Source organism: Syngnathoides biaculeatus, chromosome 7 (genome assembly GCF_019802595.1).
Source record: "Syngnathoides biaculeatus isolate LvHL_M chromosome 7, ASM1980259v1, whole genome shotgun sequence".
NCBI classification, from domain to species: domain Eukaryota; kingdom Metazoa; phylum Chordata; class Actinopteri; order Syngnathiformes; family Syngnathidae; genus Syngnathoides; species Syngnathoides biaculeatus.
Window position 1 is genome coordinate 30,203,642 of NC_084646.1, and position 19,061 is coordinate 30,222,702.

At 40.5% G+C, this 19,061-nt stretch overlaps 1 pseudogene; it reads right to left on the reverse strand.

The window, feature by feature from the left end:
- The window catches only part of LOC133503548 (PH domain leucine-rich repeat-containing protein phosphatase 1-like), a 74,903-nt pseudogene that overhangs the window by 23,102 nt on the left and 32,740 nt on the right, over positions 1-19,061 (reverse strand).

The window sequence follows — 19,061 nt, forward strand, 5'->3', positions numbered from 1 at the left end:
GGGTCTTGCAGAGAAGTGCACTCAAAAGGACGGAAACGATGTCGTTACAAAGTCAAACTCACTGTCCGATTGTAATTTCAGTGCTGGCATTCATATGCTAATTTACTGTTGATCATCATGGCTGTGCTGGTCCTGTTATGGCTGTGGGAATCCCCGATGTAGCGCGCACCTGCTCCTTGATGCGCGCAGCCGTGGCTCATCTCCGTAATTACGTCCCACGTATTTATGGTCGCGCGCGGTGTGGTCTTTGCCAGATCGTTGATCCCATGTCACGTTCCCGAAACTCCTCATCTCTGCTCTTGCTGAACCCAACTTCGTTCTTGACCTTCCCCTTTTGCCTGCCAAATCTGTGACTGCTGCCCTCGCGGAATGCTTACTGGTGTTTGGACTTTGGATCGAATAAAGACACTTCCCAAACTGCTCTAGAACCTCGTGCCCCTCCTCCTGTCGTTGCGCCATCGAGGGAGGGGAGTCCAGTACCTAGTGGACTGGGAAGGCTACGGCCCCGAGGAGCGCTCTTGATTGGATTCCTTCCCGGTTCGTGGTCAACTCCTCCCTCATCAGGGAATTTCACGCAGTGCATCCTGATGTTCCTGAGCCGTGCAGGGCCGGCCATCGGGGGCGTGGGGAGGACTGTCATGGTTGTGCAGGTCTTGTTATGGCTGTGCCGGTTCCCTGATGCGGCACGCACTGGTGCCTCATCTCAGTAATTACGTCCCACGTATTTACGGCCACCCGCGCGGTCTGGTCTTTGCCAGATTGTTGATCCCATGTCACGTTCCCGCAACTCCTTGTCTCTGCTCTTGCCATCACGTGTACCGAACCCCGGTTCGTTCTTGACCGTCCCCTTACACCTTCCGAATGTGCTACTGCTACTTTCGTGGACTGCTTACTGGTGTTTGGAGTATGGATAGAATAAAGATGCTTCCCAAACTGCTCCTAAGCCTCGTGAGTCACGCATTTCGGTTCAGCCGCGAATTCTGGCCACGACAGATGTTGGTTGTAGGCAAAGAATTGTGTTCAAATAGCTTTGCGAGCCAACGCAGCAGCAGGCACCACTACCAACCAATAATCTGTTTAGGACTTTAAAAGAGAGAACCAACAGATTGAGAAACATTTTATGGGTCAACATCTGACTTCAACTGTATGTCACATACTTTTGGAGTTTTTTTTTTTTTTTTTTTTTTTTTTAAACACCTTTGGAGAATACCCCTACTTTTGTTATACCTGTTAAAATGACAAAGATTCTTATTCTTGTATTCTAGCAAATAAACATACAAAAACACCATGTACTTTACTGGATCCTTCTGTCAAAATACTTACTGTTTGGGACATACAGCTTCTGCTGATATAATGATCCAGGGAAGTTTATATCTTATTGGTGTATATGATTATACTCACCGTATGGGCAGCTCAGTAACAGAATTATGGTTTATGTCCAAAAGTTCCAGTCTACTGCTTTTACACACCCAATCAGGGACAACTCTTAGTTTGTTCCTTTTGTAAAACAATCAACGTTCAGCTAAAAGCAAGCACATATTTCAAATAAATGTTTTGTAATGAGTCTTCGTACCAGGATAAATCGAGAACAGTCAGATTCCCTGAGACAGGGTGCACTTCCAGTTCTTTCAGCTCTATAATTATAACCACAATATTGATTAATTGTGTTGTTCATCTGTTTGATGCATATTAGCCAATGCTCATCACTAGAAAGCAATAATTTTCAAACTGGGGGGTGTGCTACATGATGGGGTGGGGGGCATTGTACTACGTTTCATTAAGTTACACCCAGCTGTTCCCAAGGAATATTTTTTGCAAGTGAGGGGCAAGAGATGGGATGAATGTTCCAAAAGCATACGAACGAGTCAAGAATAAATAAACACTCCATACATTGCTTAATTACAAACCGTAATAGTTAGAAATCATTATTTATAGCTACGCTTTACACGATCAGGATTCATGGGGGCGATCACCAAAGACAAGAATTCGAAAAAACAATAACCAATCCGATCACAAAATGGAACAGTGTGTGCAATTAAATTTCTTGTTAATTTACTGTATATACTTGGGTACTGTATACTGACTATCTTAAAGTACATTCTCGAGTCAAGTGATTCCCAACAAGTGTGCCGTGGCACATTAGTTTGCCATAAGCAATTTTTAAGGGTGCCGTGGGATATTATCAAACTGTTTAAAAAATTATTCATTCACAAGAAATGTGTCTTTGATCCTCCATTTATCCCAGTGCGGTACTTTGACAGAAAAAGTTAACATGAACATGATAATTAACATGAGGGAAAGCAAAAAAAAAAAAAAAGTGCAGTATCCCTCCATTTTACGAACCGCTTATTCTCACGAGGTTGCCAGATAAGCTGGAGCCTACACCAGATACAGACCATTTTCAAAAAATTTTGAACATCATGGAAAAGTTTATTTTCTTAATTTCATTCAAACAGTTAAACTTTGGAACTAGAACCGAAATGAAAAGCCAGAATGGGAGCCGGAATCACAAATTAAAATGATGCTCATGCGGTGTGTCAAAACACTCTTGTTTTAACAGCTATTGTGACAATGTTTTGGCTTGCCTGACAATGATTATAAATTAAAAAAAAAAAAAAAGCCAGGACTAAATAGAGAGGGTAACTTTGTTGTTTGTGACCATGCACGACTAACCAATGGTCAAACAGAACAACGGAGACGTACCGTCTTTGACAAGTTACAATATTGACAGGGATTTTCAAATGAAAAGTCAGTGCTTGCAGCCTAATGTTATTGCCTTCTTTGTAATAACTATTTGCTTCCACTAAGCTGTAATTCGTGATTGCACTTTGTAGAAGCACATTTATTGGCTTCAGACCTTTTTTTACTCAAAAGAGAGAAAATCTCATCCACTTTCACCACTTTTTCTTCTATTATTCACCTCGACATTAATTAAAGCAACACCATTTCTTTTTATCTTTACCATTATTATCGAGAGTAAACACAAGCAGCATGTCTAACTCTCTTTGCTCTACGTTGCCCAGACTGTGTTGCTAACTGATGGTGTTTGTAATTATGAGTGTATCCCTTTAAGAGCCAGGGGGGGGGGAGTCAGGTAAACTAGCAGGAGACCATGTGCTTCCATGCTGTCTTGTCTTTTTTTTATCCGTGCAATTTAAAAAGACAGAATCCGCCTATAAATGGAAAAATCACGTCTGAAGGCCATTACAATACGATTGACATAGAACAGTGATAACTAACAATTCGTTCACCTGTATACCCTGTTTGTGCTTTTTTTTTAAATTATTTCACACTTTAATTCCAGGGACATCATCCACTCCTTTGCTTCTCAACACTTTCGTTAGCACTTGCTTTCTTGGGCCGTATGGTTGAAAATGTACTTGTACTAAATGCAGAATAAAGTGTGACCACAGCTGCACGGAGATGCTACTGAGCTGAGGTGCACACATGGAAAGACCAAGTGAAGCTTGAAAAGCTGAGCGGAACCTGTGCGTTTCAGCATCTTAACGATCGTGGCGCCATCTGGAATTTGTTGTTATGGCTGAAAAGAAACAGCAAAAAATACATAAATAAATTGTCCGGCCAGGGGTTGTATCTCAAAAAACTCGTATGTTAGATTACTCGTATGTCAAGGTACCACTGTATTTCTATAGTTTCATTCAACAAGTTAAACTTTTATAGATTATAGATTTAGGGCCCACAATTTAAAATGAAACAATATGTTAATCTTCAATATTTTGTTGTGAATCCCTTTGCTTCCATCAAAACTTCAGTCCACTGTGCCATTGACCAAACCAGCCTGTTGCATTGTTTGGGAGTTATAGAAGCCCAGATTTCCATGATGCTTGCAGTCAGTTCTTCAGACGTGATTTTTCCATTGATAGAAAGAATTCCGTCTTTTTAAGTTGCATAGAAAAAAGAAACCCTTTTTTTTTGCAATATTCCGACCGTAACCCGTGCCAGAATCCACACTGGTTAATGTTTCGATCTCACTTTTGCAATCAAGGCGGAAGCAATGCAGAAAATGTGATACGCGTCTGTTGATTATTCGAATGTGGAACAGGTGGTTAATGGGCCCATTTGCAAGTAAACACAAAGGCAGTGCAAAAAAGGAAAGACACTTGTTGAGTGAAAGAAATTGACAGAAATATCAAAAATAAGTTCTAATGGGATTGGATGGAATGAGAAATCATTAATACCGTTGGAAAGAAGGAAGTTAGTACTCTGTTAAATGACTTCATTCACAAAATCGATTGACCTGGTAAAGCATTGTGCACCTGGTCAAGATACTATTGACGATGGATCAAGAGATTTCAAGGCATTGGAAGTTCACGCGAAACGACAAAAACACATCAAACAATTGGAAGCAAGGAAAACAAACTTTTCCATTGCTGGTACATTCGGAGGCCAACCCAAGGCCAAAAAAACCTTACAGACTTCATCCCTTCTTTACATTCAACTACTCCCGGTAGGCAAGATCCATAAATAAATAAATAACCAACCCCAGTTGTAGACAGGGAAATCAATAACTAGGTGAGAGTTCAGAAGCAATTACTCATGAAAATGTCTGTATTATTTACTCTTACCGAACCTTAACGTTACATGACGAAACATGATGTTAATTGCTGTCAAATTCATGCATTTCAATCAGTTCATGCTAGAAAACCCTCCAATATGGCAGAGTTGAAACAATTGACCCCTCCGTACAGGGCACTTAACCACGCCTCCTGAGGTGACGTCATGCCACGTGCGCTGACATAAGACAAACAATTAGTAAAAATGGCAAATACAATACAATACAATACATTCTTAACTGAGAGAGACGCCATGCTTCTGATTAACTTTTTGGGGAAAAGGTATGTACCTAAATAATGAATGATCATATTGTGTACATTTTGAAAACAGAATAGCATTTATTTATAGATGTACTAGATGCAGTGAAGAAAATAAGAGTATTTGAACACCCTGCTATATTGCAAGTTCTCCCACTTGGAAATCATGGACGGGTCCGAAATTTTCATCGTAGGTGTATGTACACTGTGAGAGAGATAATCACAATGTATGATTTTTTTAATGATTCATTTGTGTGATGCCACTGCAAATAAACATTTGAACATCTGTCTGTCAGCTAGAATTCTAACCCTCGAAGACCTGTTAATCCGCCTTTACAGGTCCACCTCCACTCCATGTATTATCCTGATCAGATGCACCTGTGTGAGGTCCTTAGCTGCATAAAGACAGCTGTTTGAGTTTTTGAGGATGAGGTTGATACACAGGCAGGCAGTCCAAAAGGCAACAGTATCCACACACGAGGCATAAAACAAGATCAAAATCAAGGGAATGTCAGATTACTATGAGTCAAAAAGTGGAACAAGAACTGCGGAAACGTGACAAGGTACAACAAACTAGCAATGAACAACATAATGCATAAGGTATATATGCACGACATAATTAACACGGAGCATCCTCAAGGCAAACAGTGCATCTGTGGTACTCTTTCTAGGCATGAAACCACACTCTTGCTCACAGATACTTACTTCGGTCCAGAGTCTATCCTCCACTACTCTTTCCCATAACTTCATTGTGTGGCTCATGATCTTTATTCCTCTGTAGTTTCCACAGTTCTGAACATCACCTTTTGTTCTTAAAAATGGGGGCCAGCATACTTTTCCTCCATTCATCTTCCCTCTCACTAGTATTCTACTGAATAAATTGGTCAAAAACTCCACAGCCCCCTTACCAAATTGCTTCCATACCTCTACTGGTATGTCATCGGGACCAACTGTCCTTCTAATTTTCATTCTGTTCCGTGCCTTACTAACTTCTCCCTTACTAATCGATGCCACTTCATGGTCATTCACGCTTGCCTCTTCGACTTTAGATTCTCTCCCATTCTCTTCATTCATTAACTTATCAAAGTATTCTTTCCATCTACTTGACACACTACTGGAACCAGTCAACATATTCCATCGCTATCCTTAATCTCCTCTACATGCTACACATTCTTCCCATCTCTCTCCCACTGTCTGGCCAACCTGTGGAGCTCCTTTTCTCCTTCTTTCGTATCCAACCTGGCATACATGTAAAAAGACAATAAAAAGACTGAAGTACAGGCATTTTAGTACACTGATTCCCTTTTGAAGTGACTCCATCAACATGCTCAAGACATATTTCAATTAAATTTTTTAGCACATCTATCTTTTTACATTCCAGTGCATACTTAGCCGGTTTTAAATAGTTGTAATTTATGCATAGATGAATTAATTCAACCTTTCATAAAAATATTTTAGAAACCTGTCCTCTGTGTTCCAGGCAATGGGATATATTTCATATAACATGAAAAATCTTTTCATATTAAACTGTTAATTTGTCTTTAACTGTCTTATATGTTCAAAGGTAAAAGCATTAAACGTTTCAGATTAATTGAAACTGAAAGTGAGCGGAACAGATTCTGCATTATATTTATGTATCTTTTCAATTTTGTTGCCTTGAAAAACGGTGGGTTAATTCCAACTATGAAATATCACATTCTCTATCTTCTACTGAATTACAATAAACATTTCATTCTATTGGAACTAAACACACACACAGAAACATGCTACTTTTCCTATGTGTATTTCTTTTTCTCTTTACCATGTTTCGTAAAAAAATTCTAATTTTCAATGCAGGTGATGGTCCTTGTATTTTTAGCTTAGAATTCTCTCTCCTTCACAATGGCACCCAAACTTGTTCAGCTCAGCAAAGAACTCGTAAGGGATCCAAAAGCTGTCAATGGACTCTCCATGGATCGAACAAGTGCTGCCTACAAGATGAAGTATGGACTTGCTGCAACTTTTGAGGAAGAAACACTTCAGTCGATACTGACAAACAAGTTCTCAATGAGCATAGACGAGTCAAGTAATTTACACAGGGCTCTATGCATCCTTGTGAGCTATTACTCAACATCGTTAAAATCTGTAGTCAGCGAAATTTCCCAACTTGATGGCATCAAAGAAGATTCTATGGACAAACCTTGTTTCTGTTTTGATGGATTCCTGCTATGTCATGCGTGGATCAAAAAAGTCAAGAGTAGAAACAAGGCTCCATGAAGGCCCTGCACCGCATCTGCTTGATGTTGATGGCGACACACATCACCATATCCATAACGCTACCAGCCATTTGAAAACAATGTTGAGGAACTTCATGCTGAAATTTTCAGTGATTTCATGTGGTCCAATGACCTGAAGGAAGCCCTACAAGAGATATGTTTCCTCACTGGTGTACCTTTCATCATGCCAGAGAGATTTGTTAACCATAGATTGTTATTCAACTATGATGTGTCCATGTCCATCCTGCGACTTTGGGAGGTCTATACAATATTTTATTATGCATTTCTGACCAAAGAAGACAAGACCCTTTACATGGAAACTTTGGTTTAGATATTTCACACGAAAGATGTGTCACAAGAGGCCAGAAAAAGTATCAAGGAGATTCTTTCTGTTCTTTCAAAAAAGAACATGACAGAAGAGGGCAAAAGAAGAAAGAAGAGAATATGTGAGAAAATCTTTTACATAAGATTGACACTCTCGTGACACTGACCTTCTATTTTTCTGTTTTGCCACTTCTCAAGAACTGTCATGTTGTTTGAGTCATAGACGCCTCTTATTCACAAACTCCATGTCAAGCAACTTGATGTCTTCTGTAAATTTCTGTCTTTTTTTGTCAAACCTGAAGCCCTTCTGACAACCAAACTGAAACATCTTGACGTCACAAATGTGTTCCAACAGAGCAAAATCTTCTATGGGGGCAAGACACCAAATATTGTATAGTATACAACTAGAGTCACACAAATATACAACAGTCAAGGAATTTGTAGACAAGGCTAAGGAGGCAAACATCAATTGTGGCTTTGAAAGCAGCATCTGCCATTGACCTTCTTGCTAGAGGCCACAGTAAGACTTTGGGGCTCATGAGGACCTTGCCTTCCTTAGTCACAAATGTGGATGAGGATGAACTCGATGCATATGAAGTTGAAATGAGATGCTATCAAGTGGACACAACATTACCTCCAGCTACTGACAAACAAGGTGATGAACTTCCACTTGATGTATGGTGGTCTGCTCTGTTCAAACAGGACACTTACCCTGCCTTGTCAAAGATGGTGAAGGCCCTAATGCAGGGGTGCCCAGAGTTTTTTACCCCAATATCTACTTCTCAAGCATCCAGCCTCTCATGATGGACGGGATTGGGGGGAGGGGGGGTGGCCGGGGGTGTGACTTTTTTTTTTTTAGAATAACCAATGATGAAATAGAATGACCAAGTCACAAATATGTACCCACAAGTATATTGAGGATTCCTTACGTGTAAATGTATGTTTATGTGGCCTGCATTACTGCATGAGGCAATATTACACAACATAATTAACTTTAAACATTTATTGTAACTAAGTTCACGTTGATGATCACGAAACACAATAAGAAAGAAAATGCACACCTGGGCTGTGTCACTCACGTCAGTGGATTCATCCAACTGCAGTCAGAAACACAATCTCTGACGTCCTTCCACACATCGGCCATGGCTTCACAGCGCCATCACTGTACTGTACTCCTTTACAGTTGCAGAGATTTCATTGAAGATAATATTTCCGCCTTATTTTCAAAAGATCTTGTAAGGAAGAACCCGGAAACGACTTTTCAGCAGCGGCTTTCGCTGATGAACTACATTGTGTGAAAAGTGACTGCTGTGTGGCCAGTTGGGAATTTAGTTCGTTCACTTTTGTCATTCTCAGCTTGCTTTTCGGCGGAATGTCGGTGTCGTATTTTCCATCAACATTTCGAAAATGCCGCTCCACATTTCACATTGTTAAAAAGTTGTCCGCCTCCCATTCTCCCATCTTTACTGCAGCATCCATACTAGGGATCGCAAACGGTTACAATTAATCGGTTATAACCGGTTTTCGATTTTTTAAAACCGAAACCGTAATCGGACTTTCGAAATCGGTTAAAATTTCCAATAATTTCTTCCGGTTCCGGTATTCCACATTGCGCTATTTTTTCAATATCATTTCCACTTTTTTCAAGTTTCGCTGTTTGAATAAAGTTGGACTCAAAAGAACATTCAGTTAAATCGAAGAAACATCAAACATGGCATCGCGGAAATGCTCCAAAGTATGGGAGTACTTTACAAGAAGTAAAGAATTGAAAGATGAAAGTGAGTGCAATTTATGTAAAAAGCTTGTCAAATGTGCAGGGGGATCAACGTCCTCCATGGCTGCTCATGTCGAGAAGGTACACGGCTTGAAGTTGTGTGATGATAAAGACTCAAAAGTTGCAAGAGTTGATGGTGCATGTGGTATTGATAAATATCTACTGAAAAAAAATCAATGACCGAAGAAGTCTCAAAGTTAGCAGCTGTGGACGGCTTCTCCTTGAATGCAATTGCTAATTCTGAATTTATTCAGAGAAATCTTCGGGCTCAAAAAGATCATTACGACAAACCTCCCCCCTCATGTGGAAACACTGTTAAGGCGATGCTGTATTCATTCTTTCAAACCAAAAAAAAAAATGAACTCACAAAATATTTCAATAACAAAACACAAAACGGTCATAGGTATTCCATCACGCTGGATGAGTACACCGCAATTCAAAACAAGCGTTTTATGAATATTAACATTCATTCCAAGGACGAACATTGGTCTTTTGGATTAGTCCAGATAGACGGATCCCTTGATGCTAACAAAGCCGCCCAGACTGTTGGGAAACATTTGTCAGACTTTGGACTCGACGTCCAGAAGGACATCGTGGGCTGCACCATGGACAGTGCAGCTGTCATTGTCAAGTTTGGACGTGATGTTACCCCCGACCATCAACAATGCATTGCCCAATGTATGCACCTTGCTGTTTGCGATGTTTTGTAGAAAGTAAATGAACACGAACCCAGACTTCTACAACCCAATGACATCGAGTCTGATAGCCCTGATTCGGAATCTGAGGGGAATGCTGATGAGGAGTCTGAGGGGGAGGGGGATTCAGAAGTTGTAGAGATGTACATGCCGTTGGTATCTGAGTACAGAGCAACCATTGACAAGGTCAGAAAAATGTCGCATCTTTCGATAATCGCCATTGAAAAATGATAAGTTACAAGACTTTGTCAAAGCAAAATTTCAGAAAGAATTAAAGCTGTTACTTGACTGTAGAACCCGATGGAATAGCATGTTTTACATGGTGGAAAGATTTGTGCTGTTAAAATCCTGCATACCAAATGCTTTGAGGGCTGTTCTCGTCCCAGAATTTGTGCCTCAAGGGGAGTGGGATATTCTGCAAATTATTGTAGACACTCTACGGCCAGTTGAAATGATTTTTAAAGCCATCAGTGCCGATGACATGGACTTACTTCAAGCAGAAACCTCAATGGTTTTCCTGTTGGGAAAAAGTGGACGGATTGAAAAACCCCCTCTCTATACAGATTCATGCCCAATTGCTTGAACGGTACAAATGCCGGCGTCAGACAGAGTGTTGCGCTACTCCGGTATTTACACAACCCCACCGTCGCAAAAACGGATCCAGTCTTTGGAACCCCAGTCTCGAAGAAGAACTTGAAGAGATGTGCCGAGGCCCTGTAGAGTAGGCTATTTCCTGAAGTACTTGACTCCGACGCAGAGGGCCCCGCATCTCAGGAGGACACAGCCGCTGTTTGTGCCAATTCTGCAGTGAAGGATGAGTCACCTGTGTCATATTCCAGGTTGTTGCAGGAATATATGGCTGCCATGCAACAGATGAAGACCCAGGCTGCCCAGCCAAAACGTGACATCAAAGTGGATATGTCCAAAGAATTTAAGGCTTACGAGTCCAGTTTGACCAGAAGTCCTATCCTCGAATGTCTCTTTAATTCCTTGTTAACATTTAAGCCGACCAGCGTGCAGTCCGAACGGGCCTTTTCAATCACAGGACAGTTTGCCACAAAATCAAGAGCAAGACTGTCAGGGAAAACCTTACACGTTATGTGCTTTCTTAAAGACTACTTTAAGAAATCCAGCAAGCCTTAAATAGCTCATTTTGTTTGTTAGCTGTTCTGTGTAGAGTAATCCGTATGATAATTTTCAGAACTTAATGTACCATACATTACAATTTTTCAACTGACTTTGTTTTGTCAAACATTTAAATTTTTCTACAGTGTATATTTTTCCTATACGCCGCTCCCCCCACCTCATGAGACATGCCGAGGAGGGCAATGGTGATCGGTGAGTGTGCTACTCTAACATGCAAAATATTTTGTATTCGCAGTATATACAAATGTTCTAAATGTATGAGGCCATGCGTGTTAATTTTTTGGGGGCTATTTTTGGTAAAGTTATTGATGGTTGAAATGATTGATAAACTTGGTTAAGCAATCATTTATAATAGTATGTGTGCTATTACGAATTTACGATTATATACTGCTGGTATTCTGGTACTAGACATACTTGTATTGTAAAAAAAAAGAACATGAGAGATCAATTTATTATCTGTAGCAACATTCAAATTTCAGTGAATGTTGGACGTGGGCTGGAAATACCCCTCAAAAATTGGACGCCCTCGGATGACCGCCAACCCTGGCAAGCTGTTCCCTGTTGGTATACTTTCATGCCCTTTCTGAAAGTCCGAAAGAAGAATGTTAACATGAAAACATTTTTACAAAAAAAAGAACAAAAATTTAATTTACACGAGTGTGTTGTTGAAAGCCACATTCAACAAGCTTGTTTGTCAATATTGTATACAAACTACCACCTTACCGCGGAGTAAATTCACGATCGATGGTACTGATTTTAAAACCGGTTAATCGTTTATTTGCTACAGGTGTTCGGTTAAAACCGATTATGAAAGTAAGCGTTTTTTTGCCATCCCTAATCCATACTCATGTTTGTTAAGATTTCTTAAGCAAGAACTTAAAATGGGGGGGAAGTCACTGACAGCATGTTTTCCTGTACTGTCGTTGTTTGCACACGCGCGGTGAGCTAAAGGTAAAAAAAAAAAAAAAAAAACATGGCTGTCTTCCCCAAGACCCCAACCACCCACCACCTATCCCCCCCACCCCCCTCGGCAAGCCGTTGCAATCGACTGAAGCTGCCTCGGGATGGACGCATTGAGCACTCCTCCCCTAATGAGTTGCTTTCATGGTCCAAAGGTGTAAGGAACTTTCAATACCATGGGAAATGTTTTTCACCAAAAAGCTTGCAGGATGGATATCTCCTCCTATAGTGCCTTTCAAACAGTCAAGTATGGTCTGAGAGCAATAAAAAAAGACATCAGTTGACCACTTGTCAAGGAAGGACATAATCATGGATCCTGTCAATGGAAAACTGCCCCTCAACCTAGGAACCTCCAGCAAAAGTTACAGGGAAGACATTCAGAAGAGAGAAGTGGAAAAAGAATCTAAAAAGCAGAAGTTGGCAATAAAAGCCAAGAAGAAAGGCAAAGCAGAGACACAAAGAAAAATACAAGCTGCTCAGAAATGTGGTTCGCTTGCAGCCCCCAGAGCCCTGGCTATTTCTCAGTCTTTTTCAGTCAGTCAAATCAAATCTGCTTCTTCGTTTTTAGGTCAGGTGCTCCTCACTTCTCTCATGATAATACCCCATTGATTCTAAATTGGGTTTAAATCCAGCGAGTTCACTGGGCTGTCAAGCACCAGGTCCTGCTGGAAGGTGAAATCTACATCTCCATACAGATCCTCAGTGGAAGGAATTGTGAAATCCTCTAAAACTTTCTGGTAGACAGTTCTGGTGAGTTTGGACTGAAGAAACTAAAGTTTAACAACATCCATTCCAATACATAATAGACTGTGGATATACCACATCGGATCTCAAGCAGCTTGGGTTTTCTTCTTCACCCGTCTACCTCCAAACCCTGGTGATTCCCAAATGAAAGCAACACTTTAGTTTCATTGAAAAAGAGGAACTTGGGCCACTGGGCAACAGTCCAGTCCTTTTCCTTGGCTCTGCTGAGATGTAACCTATGTTGGCTCAGGCTCAAAAGCGACTTTATCCGAGAAACCAGACAGTTGAAGCCCATCTCTCAGATGTGCGTGAATGTGAGGGTCTCTTTCGACACTTTCTGGATCTCTGATAGGTTCCTGAATCTTCTGTTTCATAATCCACTGAAGCCCACAGTTATTTATTTTTGCTCATGCATATTCTCCTGCTTCATGTTGTCCTTCTATTGATACGCCTGGACACAGCACTCTGTGAACAGCAGCGTCCTTCTCGATGACATACAAGGACAGAAACATTTTTCAGTGAGTGACATTTACAGCAGCGTGAGCATGGAGAGTTTTATTCGAAGTTTATCACACAACATGTTTACCCCAGCATCCTTATCTTCTTTTGTGTTAAAAAATGAGAAGTTTGAGAACATTGAGTTTTTCATTGATTTCTAATTTGAATTGTGCGTGCATGTGCATCTGCATTTGTGCCCCAGGATTAGCCAGATTCTGCCTCCAGTGGCCCCAAGGTAAAATGAGTTTGAGACCCTGCTATCGAGAGTATCAATGACGGTCTTCTAGCCAGTGGTCAAAAGTCTGCAGTCTCCCCCATATTGAACACAACTGAGACAAATGAGCCAAACTGAAAGCATTTGTTACATGCGACAACTTGTACAGCAGCTTTAAGTTTAGTAGATTCGTGTGTGACATTTTTTAAAACTGTTTAAAACTAGACTTTGCACCAATCTTATCAGCTTGTTCGGTACAACAGAAAATTTGCATTCTATGCTGATTGGCTTTGATGTCACCAAAAGTAAAGTCATAAATTCACAGAGCCAACCACTCTGCGAAAGACATTTACGTCGCTATCGTGTACAGCAGGGTGCTCAATGTGTCGATCGCTATCGATCGCGTGACGGCGTGCCAAAAAAAAAGACACCAGGCGTCTTTTTTTTTTTTTTTTACTTTTCGGCTGTACACAAAACTTGTGCACACAACGACCTGCTCCTCGGCCACACACTCTCCTGCCTATTTGAGCTTACACCGCCCCCTCCACTTTTAAAGGGGTACAATCATAATTACAAATGTTACAGTACTTACGCAGCCCATCAATGTGCTTTAGAATTACAGCGCCCACCACCGGTGCTTTAGTTAGCAAGACAGTCTGGGCAACGCAGAGCAATGACGAGCTCGACGTTGCTTGTGTTTCCTCTCGATAATGAATTAAATGAACCTGTGACTTAAATATACATTCATCTTGTGATCATGTCAGTGATATGTTATTGTTGATTTAGCCCATTTAAAACATTTATGGCCAAAAAAATGGGCTGATTTCTTGACAGTATTCTAATTTATTTATTTTTTTTTAATTCCTGATATTGTAAGTTTTGAGAGCTGGAAGCCCAAATCACATAAAAAAAAAATAAATTGTGGATGAATCTATAATGTCAATCTATAATCTATGAAAGTTTAACTTTTTAAACAGTTATGAAAATGAATAAACTTCTCCATGATTTTCAATTTTTTTGTAAAAGGTCTATATTTTTGGGCGAGAGGCAGAGTAACAAAAACAATGTCATGTCCAGTGTTGTATTTTGCATGAAAAGGTGTTCCTCAGATGGAAAAAAGTATTTTTCAAACCAAGTCTCTTTAATGACAATGGCCCTGCCGATGGTCCTTTCGGAAAAACTTGGCAAATACCCGGAAGTGTCTGCTCATATTCGTATCACACGAGAAAATATGCGTTGGTGTTCTGTGTCGAGGTGATTGGAACACACCACACACAACAAATATAACCAAAACTGTTAAATACCTGATTGATTTATTTCAATGTGTGGGGTCTGTAGGAAAAAAGTTTTAAATTTGAAAAATCCTCGTCTATCAGCCCTTATAGTCAGATTATCATACAGATTTGAAACTTGAAAATGCAAACAGTCACATTTACTGCTCGTTGAGTGAAGTCATGCTGCACTCGGCTAGCCAGTGGTGGATACAGTGCCGTAAAAAAACATTTGCCCCCTTACTGACTTCTTTTGGGGTTTTTTTTTTTGCACATCTATTACACACAAAGCTTTCAAATCATCAAGCCAATTTTAATATCACTCAGAGACACTCCAAGGACATACTGAGAATTCGATTTCTCAAGGCACAAAAATAATCCAAACTGATCTGACCCTCTGTAGAAAAAGTATTCGCCCCTGAACCGAACAACGGGATGTGCCACCCTTGGCAGCAGTAAATGAAATTAAGAGTTTGCGAAAATTGGTGATGACTCTTTCACATCGCTCTGGAGAAATTTTGTCCCACTCTTCTTTGCAGAGTTGACCCCTCCGTGGATATTCCGCAATCCGCGTCACTGACCAATCAGAGGCCAGAGATCTGCATAAACCACGCCCCTTTTTGCTCCCGCCATTTTCTCGGACAACATTGCATGGTCCAGTATAGGTTTTGTTAGCGTTTTATCGCGTATTTGGGTTATTTAACAAAAAATATGGTTAAGAGGTGTAGTCACGGACTTTGTAATAGTGACGACAGGTATCCTGAAAGGCTAGTTGGTGGAGTTCGATTCGTACCCTTTCCAAAACCGAAGACCCAGTACGAAAAATGCCTTCGATGGATCAAACTTTGTGGAAGACCGCATCATAAACTAAATCCATCTAATATTAACCGGAACAGATATGTTTGCACGAAGGTATGCCTTATATTTGATTTTCAATACATGTCTCGTATAAATGAATTTGATGTTCTTCGCTAGCATAACATTGCTACGTGTGAACGATTGACACACTTATTCTTTGTTGAGAGTAATTTAGTGATGATCCGACTGCTTTGTAACCTTTCCCAGACTGATGGATTTCAATCACCTTTCTCATTTCCACTTGAATTTCTCTGCCTTGGGCATGATGCATTGGTTATTGAGATCTTGTAGCCTACTTAATGTTCTCTGACATTACATTTAAGAAATTTCTTGATTCAAAAAGTATGGTGGTAATCAGGTTTGGGTGGGGCTTGTGAAACTTTCCCAAATTTATTTTCCTTTCCCAAATCTGTGGTGAATCACTGTGACTTTGGGATTTAACAGGGGGCATTTACTGTTTCACATAGAGCCAGATAGGTTTGTAACAATCCCTCTCATGGTAAATAAAATCATCATTTAGAAATGGCATTTTGTATTTCCTTGACCTGTCTCTGAATGATATTAAAATTGGTTTGATGATTTAAAACGTGTGTAAATAGGTATGGGGGGGGCGGATTCAGAAATCACAAAGGGGGCACTTTTTCCTAGCAATGCGTACAAATAAATTAAAATACGCTTGAACAGAAATAAGGGTAAAAATGATGACAAGTGCCCTTGTCATGCTTATTTAGGACTGTCAACCAATGAGCAAATTCTTAAAGTAATTATTGTCAAAATTGTCATACTATTTTTCAAAAGCTGATCTTTCATTATTTGTGCATGCGCATGGTTGGAGGAGGTTCTAAATTTGTTTGTAGATAACGCAGAAGTTAAAGTACGAACATAATGATGAATTACAGATTTGTGCGGTACAGTGGAGCAGCTGTAAAGTGTCAGCCTCACAGTTCTGAGGTCCAGGATTCAATCCTGGCCCTGCCTGTGTAAAGTTTCCATGTTCTCCACATGCCTGCATGAGTTTTCTCTGGGCACTCTGGTTTCCTCCCACATCCCAAAAAACATGCAACTTTATTTGGACACTCTAAATTGCTCCTAGGTGTGAGTGTGACTATTGTTTGTCACCATGTGCCCTGCCATTGGATGGCAACCAGTTCAGGGTGTACCCTGCCTCCTGCCCGTTGACAGCTGAGATAGGCTCCAGCACTCCCACAAACTTTGCAGCTAAGAAAATGGATGGATTAAACCTGCGTCCGTACAATTTAAGCACAAATATATGTGAATTCACACTTAGTGAACGAGGCCCATTGTAATTATGGGGAGATGTTTGTCGAGTGATTTTATTTGGGGGGACATTTCACTCCATTTCAGAATAAGGCTGTACAGTGACCAAAAGTGGAAAAATTTAAAGCACTGTTAATAGTTTGTACTGTACCATTGTGTGCAGCATGCAGACTCTTGAGGCAGTGTCCACTTACTCTAACAACAGAGAGTCTGTTTCTGTCACAGTAAAGAACCTCCAGTTTAGAGAGAAGTCTGACATCTAGCTCCGGTAGACCAGTATCCCGTAGATCCAGCTGCACAATGTGAACAAGCTGCTTCTTGTCTCCCATTGTCACACTTTGAAGCTGGTTCAGCCTGTACCACAATGAACATAATAAACAGTGGGAAATCAGTAGTTGATTATCTGTAAACATTGGACCCTCAATCACTGGTCTGTTTTTAGTTGCAATATCACATCATTTGATACAGTGACTGAGTGTGTATTTGCATTCAATTATATTTTTCCGAAAAGCTGTAATACTCTTCTGCAAAGAATGGAAACAAAGTCCCTGAACAATAACTGCTGGCTAACGTAACAGAGATGAGTAGTTGTAACTGTTGTCACAGATTGTATCAAGTCACACGTACAAATGTCATATCAACTGACAACCAGGTCCAAAGTCTAGGATTTCTCAAGTACTGTAACAAAACCAAGTTCCTTTTTTTAATGCAACGTTACCTTCAGTATCACAAGAGAGGAACTGTGGTACTGCGAGCGCAAGTCTGGTGTGGCAGAGAAATATGTTCGAATAGTATAGGACATGTATGAGGGCAACAGAACAGCGGGGAGGTGTGCCGTTGGTGTGTCAGAAGAATTTAAGGTGGAGGTGGGACTGCATCAGGGATCTGTGCTGAGCCCCTTCCTGTTTGCGGTAGTAATGGAAAGGCAGACAGATGAGGTTAGAGTGGAATCCCCTTGGACTATGATATTCGCAGATGATATTGTAAGCTGCAGTGAAAACAGGGAGCAGCCGGAGGAAAAATTAGAAAAGTGGAGGCAAGCACTGGAAAGGAGAAGAATGAAGATTAGCCAACGTAAAACAGAATATATGTGCCTGAATGTGAGGGGCGGAGGAGGAGTGAAGCTCCAGGGAGAAGAGATAGCAAGGGTGGATGACTTCAAATACTTGGGGTTAACAATACAGAGCAATGTGAGAGAAAGAAACGGGTCCAAGCGGGGAGGAACAGTTGGCGGAACATATCTGGTGTTCTGTGCGACAGAAGAGTCTCCGCTAGGATGAAAGGCAAAGTTTATAAAACAGTGATGAGGCCAGTCGTGATGTACGGATTAGAGACGGTGACTCTAAAGAAACAACAGGAAGCAGAACTAGAGGTACCAGAAATGAAGATGTTGAGGTTCTCACTCAGAGTGAGCAGGTTGGATAGGATTAGAAATGATCTCATTAGAGGGACAGCCAAAGTTGGATGTTTTTGAGACAATGTTAGATAGAGCAGACCTCGATGGTTTGGACATGTTGAGAGGGGAGAGAGTGAGTATATTGGTAGAAGGGTGCTGAGGATGGAGCTGCCAGGCAAAAGAGCGAGAGGAAGACCAAAGAAAAGGTTGATGGATGTTGTGAGGGAGGACATGAGGACAGTGGGTGTTAGAGAAGATGTACGAGATAGGTTTAGATGGAAAAAGATGACACACTGTGAAGAAGAAGTTATCTTCAGCATCTGGTCTTCATAAAGACATAAAAGACAAAATCAATAAGGTCAAACAATGACATTGGCCAATGCATCTAATCTGTGATTTTTGTATGTCGCATATAACAATAATGTACTCTAATTGAAGACAACCTCATTCCAGAACTTCAATAATAATTATGCAGTTTAATATTGTCAATCAAAAAAAAAAATTACATTCCAAACTTGTTTCTTGACTAGAATAGCCTGTTTGTAGAAAATCTTTCATCCTAATTTTCTTTTTCACACGAGCTGAATTTTCCAAATACTTGTCTCTGCAATGATTTCACCTGAAGATCTGACCAACTCGGGTGCCTCCTGCCAGCACGGTCCTCTCATTGCAACAGGAGGAAAATTTGGGGATGGGTTTTGAAATATTTTTATTTATTATTATGATTATTTAATTTTAAAAACCATTAGACAATTTACTGTTTTTAACTTACATTTACTTCACTTTAAGAGCTAAGTTATTCCATATAAATTTTTT